This window comes from Nerophis lumbriciformis, linkage group LG35, assembly GCF_033978685.3.
Source record: "Nerophis lumbriciformis linkage group LG35, RoL_Nlum_v2.1, whole genome shotgun sequence".
NCBI lineage: Eukaryota > Metazoa > Chordata > Actinopteri > Syngnathiformes > Syngnathidae > Nerophis > Nerophis lumbriciformis.
In genome coordinates this window covers 242,384-249,874 of record NC_084582.2, presented here as the reverse complement: position 1 = coordinate 249,874, position 7,491 = coordinate 242,384, and positions in this window count along the sequence as shown.

The window sequence follows — 7,491 nt, the reverse complement described above, 5'->3', positions numbered from 1 at the left end:
AATGTACAGTCATGTACATACAGAATGTACATGAACATACAGAATGTACAGTCATGAACATACAGAATGTACATGAACATACAGAATGTACATGAACATACAGAATGTACAGTCATGAACATACAGAATGTACATGAACATACAGAATGTACAGTCATGAACATACAGAATGTACAGTCATGAACATACAGAATGTACATGAACATACAGAATGTACAGTCATGTACATACAGAATGTACAGTCATGTACATACAGAATGTACATGAACATACAGAATGTACAGTCATGAACATACAGAATGTACATGAACATACAGAATGTACAGTCATGAACATACAGAATGTACATGAACATACAGAATGTACAGTCATGAACATACAGAATGTACATGAACATACAGAATGTACAGTCATGAACATACAGAATGTACAGTCATGAACATACAGAATGTACATGAACATACAGAATGTACATGAACATACAGAATGTACAGTCATGAACATACAGAATGTACATGAACATACAGAATGTACAGTCATGAACATACAGAATGTACAGTCATGAACATACAGAATGTACATGAACATACAGAATGTACAGTCATGAACATACAGAATGTACATGAACATACAGAATGTACATGAACATACAGAATGTACAGTCATGAACATACAGAATGTACAGTCATGAACATACAGAATGTACATGAACATACAGAATGTACAGTCATGTACATACAGAATGTACATGAACATACAGAATGTACAGTCATGAACATACAGAATGTACATGAACATACAGAATGTACATGAACATACAGAATGTACAGTCATGAACATACAGAATGTACATGAACATACAGAATGTACAGTCATGAACATACAGAATGTACATGAACATACAGAATGTACAGTCATGAACATACAGAATGTACAGTCATGAACATACAGAATGTACATGAACATACAGAATGTACAGTCATGAACATACAGAATGTACATGAACATACAGAATGTACAGTCATGAACATACAGAATGTACAGTCATGAACATACAGAATGTACATGAACATACAGAATGTACATGAACATACAGAATGTACAGTCATGAACATACAGAATGTACATGAACATACAGAATGTACAGTCATGAACATACAGAATGTACAGTCATGAACATACAGAATGTACATGAACATACAGAATGTACAGTCATGAACATACAGAATGTACATGAACATACAGAATGTACATGAACATACAGAATGTACAGTCATGAACATACAGAATGTACAGTCATGAACATACAGAATGTACAGTCATGAACATACAGAATGTACATGAACATACAGAATGTACATGAACATACAGAATGTACAGTCATGTACATACAGAATGTACATGAACATACAGAATGTACAGTCATGAACATACAGAATGTACATGAACATACAGAATGTACATTAACATACAGAATGTACAGTCATGAACATACAGAATGTACATGAACATACAGAATGTACAGTCATGAACATACAGAATGTACATGAACATACAGAATGTACAATCATGAACATACAGAATGTACAGTCATGAACATACAGAATGTACATGAACATACAGAATGTACAGTCATGTACATACAGAATGTACATGAACATACAGAATGTACAGTCATGAACATACAGAATGTACATGAACATACAGAATGTACAGTCATGAACATACAGAATGTACATGAACATACAGAATGTACAGTCATGAACATACAGAATGTACAGTCATGAACATACAGAATGTACATGAACATACAGAATGTACATGAACATACAGAATGTACAGTCATGAACATACAGAATGTACATGAACATACAGAATGTACAGTCATGAACATACAGAATGTACAGTCATGAACATACAGAATGTACATGAACATACAGAATGTACAGTCATGAACATACAGAATGTACATGAACATACAGAATGTACAGTCATGAACATACAGAATGTACATGAACATACAGAATGTACAGTCATGAACATACAGAATGTACAGTCATGAACATACAGAATGTACATGAACATACAGAATGTACATGAACATACAGAATGTACAGTCATGAACATACAGAATGTACATGAACATACAGAATGTACAGTCATGAACATACAGAATGTACAGTCATGAACATACAGAATGTACAGTCATGAACATACAGAATGTACATGAACATACAGAATGTACATGAACATACAGAATGTACAGTCATGAACATACAGAATGTACATGAACATACAGAATGTACATGAACATACAGAATGTACAGTCATGAACATACAGAATGTACATGAACATACAGAATGTACAGTCATGAACATACAGAATGTACAGTCATGAACATACAGAATGTACAGTCATGAACATACAGAATGTACATGAACATACAGAATGTACATGAACATACAGAATGTACAGTCATGAACATACAGAATGTACAGTCATGAACATACAGAATGTACAGTCATGAACATACAGAATGTACATGAACATACAGAATGTACATGAACATACAGAATGTACAGTCATGAACATACAGAATGTACATGAACATACAGAATGTACATGAACATACAGAATGTACAGTCATGAACATACAGAATGTACATGAACATACAGAATGTACAGTCATGAACATACAGAATGTACAGTCATGAACATACAGAATGTACAGTCATGAACATACAGAATGTACATGAACATACAGAATGTACATGAACATACAGAATGTACAGTCATGAACATACAGAATGTACATGAACATACAGAATGTACAGTCATGAACATACAGAATGTACATGAACATACAGAATGTACAGTCATGTACATACAGAATGTACATGAACATACAGAATGTACATGAACATACAGAATGTACATGAACATACAGAATGTACATGAACATATAGAATGTACATGAACATACAGAATGTGGGATATTAACTATGACTAATAAAAGACTGAATATTTACAATGCTCCTCTACTGCAGACCTCATCCTTTATCGACAGCTTTTAGAATAGAATAGAATAGAAAGTACTTTATTGATCCCTGGGGAAATTCAGCACCACAGTTTGCTCACAATAGACAAGAATAATAATAAATAATGTAGTGGAATTTCTGACCTTTGTATCATATTTTGTTGTTTGTGAAAATCCAAAGAGAAGGAGGTGTAAAAGTGTTCAGGAGTGGAGTCACCCTGACACTCTACAACATATCTGGATTGTTGTTATGGCCAAGAGAAATAGATCAATAATAAATAACCAAGTAGACCAAGTCTAGGTCGATGATTCTCGCTTCATCCAACGTCTCCGGAGACATTTTCTGTTTGCATGGCAATTCAATCCAACCTTGTACCATTTGATTAGGAGTAAATAAAACGTTTGTACTAAATTCACTTGTGTTCCTCTTTATCATTTGTACATTCTAACACATACAATTGGCGTCACAAACAGGATGGGTCAGAACGCTGCGGTCCATATCCGGACTCCCTCAAGGCTCTCTCAAGGCATGCAGAGTTGCACGCGCGCATCTAAAGGGAAGCCATTTTGCTGAATGTGTAAACGTTGTCTGTCTGGAGATGGAGGGAGCTGCCATGCAAGGCGCTAACCAGCAGCCATCAGGAGCAAGGGTGAAGTGTCTTGCTCAGGACACAACGGACGTGACTAGGATGGTAGAAGGTGGGGATTTAACCAGCAACCCTCCGATTGCTGGCACGGCCACTCTACCAACTTCGCCACGCCGTCCCTAAGAAGGTGTCTGAGGTTTTGATTACACACAAAAAAAAAGGCTCGCTCTTTGTTAACTTTTCTTGCGTGTGTGACGCAGTAACACAAGGAGGTGCTGTGAGGGATCAGACAGATCCATCCCGTCCCCAACATAGTTTTGTTTAATGCAAGTTCAAAGTTCGGAATAACATACGGCAGGAAATGAAATAAGAGAGGGGGCTCTTTTAGGACACATTTTGAGGTAAGAGGTGTGTCTTGGTGACCAGGTTGTGTGACGTGCTGCACGTTACACGTGAGCCGGAGAGGTGTGTCACTGTTAGCATCAGGCCCGGCCCTAACCAATCTGGCGCCCTAGGCAAGATTTTAGGTGGAGCCACCCCACATTGGTAGTGAAGTGTATATACTCACAAGAAACCGAATAGCTTTGTCTTTAACCTTTTTTTTTTACTTACAACTATACCTAATATATAAAGGGGTGGAAAAGTGACTATTACCTGCAGGGCAAACATTAGCTAACCAGAAGGCAATAACAATGTAAACAACAAACACCTGCTTAAAAGATCTAATACAAATGTCCCTGAGGAATGTAAGGTGGGAGTACTGTAATTACCTAACGTTACATTATTATTTTCCATAACAATTTAGCCCCCTCCACAATATTAACCCGACGTTAAAACAGAACTAGCTATTTATTGATTAGCAATTGCCGAATCATGTAACATTAGCTTAATGCTAAAAAGCCAGGTTACTATCACATTCTGTAACAGACAAATAATTTCATGTAGGCTAACGTTACCTACCTGCTACCTCTGTCTTTTCTCGTTTCTCCTCCTCTTCTTTTCTCTTTTTTCTTCCCTGGGCACCTGACAGTTTTGGCCGTTTTGACATCTTGTGTTGATTTTTTGATGTGGTGACGTCCAAAAAGAGTCATGATACGGGAAGGGAGGGGGCGCACCGTGCGGGGGGAGGGGGGGGGGCGTAATGTTGTAACAAATAATATTTCTATTAAATAGGCTTTACTTTGCATTTTAATTAACGTGGGATTATTTTTTGTATTTACAAATAATAGTACCAACTTTTTTTTTTTTTTTTTTTCTTTTCTCCAACGTTTGTGGCACTGGCGTGGCGCCCCCTGATGGACGGCGCCCTTAGCATTTGCCTATACGGCCTATGCCACGGGCCGGCCCTGGTTAGCATAGCATAGGTTAGCATATTTTAGCATAAATTAGATTAGCATAGGATTAGTTTAGCATTGAGCTAGCTTAGCTAAAATGATCTTACTGAGGCCTAGTAAGGCTAGGTTAGCATTTAGCTTGGCATTATAAGTGATGAGATTATGAAGGGGGGCGTCATCAAGCTGAGGGTGAGGTGTTAAGTGGGGGGAGGTAGTCATTGGAGTTGGGGGGCTGTGAGGAGGGGCGGTGGGGATGGATTGGTTGGCTGAAGTTGTCAGGGGGCTGGCTGGCATAATCAAGAAAGAGCAACAAACAGGCGAAAGGACAAAAAACATCCACTTATTTTATATAATTTCAATTTATTTGATATAATATCCACTTGTTTGATATAATATCACTGTTCCTATGGTTGTTCATCTGGTAAAGACCAAACTCAGTCTTGTGAACAACGAATTTACGCTTAAATGTGGATTTATTCCTCCGTGCAAACATCTATATATATATATATATATATATATATATATATATATATATATATATATATATATATATATATATATATATATATATATATATATATATATATATATATATATACATACATATATATATATATACATATATATATATATATATATATACATATATATATGTATGTGTGGGGAAAAAAATCACAAGACTATTTCATCTCTACAGGCCTGTTTCATGAGGGGGGGTTCCCTCATTCATCAGGAGATTTTAATGGGAGCATTCACATACCATGGTTTATATAGGGCACAGAGTGGGTGGGTACAGGCTGGCGTAGGGGCGTGGTGATTGGCTCATGTGTTACCTAGGAGGTGTTTCCGTCTGTGGCGGCATGCTGTTACAATTTCGCTGCGCTTGTTGAGGGATGACAGGTCTGGGCGGTAAATAATAAACAGTTTCTCTTTCAAGCATAGGTTGCATCTTTTATTACCACTATTGTAAGGTGTGCTGGATGCAAGAATTTGCCATGTTATTGAATATTCAACATTATTGTCTTTGAGGTCCCAAATGTGTTTGCTGTAACTGTCGAAAGAAACCTGATTGCCCTCTCAACGGGGGGTGCTTACAAACATCAGTTGTCTACCAATCTAAGGTAACACGCAAGGACATTAACACATCCGACACATATGTAGGATTAACCGAGGGAGAATTCAAAACCAGATGGAACAATCACAAGGCTTCTTTCAGGAACCAAAACCTGCGGAATACCACAGAACTCAGCAAACACATTTGGGACCTCAAAGACAATAATGTTGAATATTCAATAACATGGCAAATTCTTGCATCCAGCAAGAAAAAGTGGTAATAAAAGATGCAACCTATGTTTGAAAGAGAAACTGTTTATTATTTACCGTCCAGACCTGTCATCCCTCAACAAGCGCAGCGAAATTGTAACAGCATGCCGCCACAGACGGAAACACCTCCTAGGTAACACATGAGCCAATCACCACGCCCCTACGCCAGCCTGTACCCACCCACTCTGTGCCCTATATAAACCATGGTATGTGAATGCTCCCATTAAAATCTCCTGATGATTGAGGGAACCCCCTCATGAAACAGGCCTGTAGAGATGAAATAGTCTTGTGATTTTTTTCCCCACACATACATATATTGCGCTCTACTACGGTATCGAGCACTATTTTTTGGATAACCTTATTAAGACATATACATATATATATATATATATATATATATATATATATATATATATATATATATATATATATATATATATATATATATATATATATATATATATACATATATATATATATATATACACACGTTTACCTGATTATCGTTATCCAGCACTATCTGCTGGTCACATTGTGTATCACAGTCAGACTTGACACGTAGAAAGTGGTATGTCACTCAAAAGTGCAGATTTTAACCTTTGGAATCATTTCTAGAGTTTGAAAACATCCACTGAAATGTTAATTATGTTATAGTAAGCAAAGTTATATTATGTTATATGTTATATAGTATGTTATGTTATATGTTATATAGTTAATTATGTTGTATTAAGCAAAGGTTAACAGCCTTTTTTATGCTGTTTTGGGAGACCCGTGTCACGTGACGTCAAACTTGACTCCTCATTGGCTGCTCCTGAGACAGGATCTCAATTTACCAGTAATGAGTCTTGCTTTTGAAGCAGCACAGTTTCCCACACTGCGTCGTGATTGGCTGGCTGCAGTTGCCTTGGAAACGCTTGAGAAGAAAGTGGTGAGCTTTGCTTGGCAGAAGACAGACTTTCTTACCAAATAACTTTTTATTTGCCAGGGTTTGTTTGTCTGCTGGCTGCTCAACACAACTCACAAACTTCTGGACACATTTTGATGAAATGTGCGAAAAGGACAAGGAAAAGTCACCTTGCCACTCCCGTGCTGGTCAGACACGTTTTTAGACCCGCACCTTGCCACTCCCGTGCTGGCCAGACACGTTTTTAGACCCGCACCTTGCCACTCCCGTGCTGTGACTAATCTAAGTCTATGATCATGAAGTGC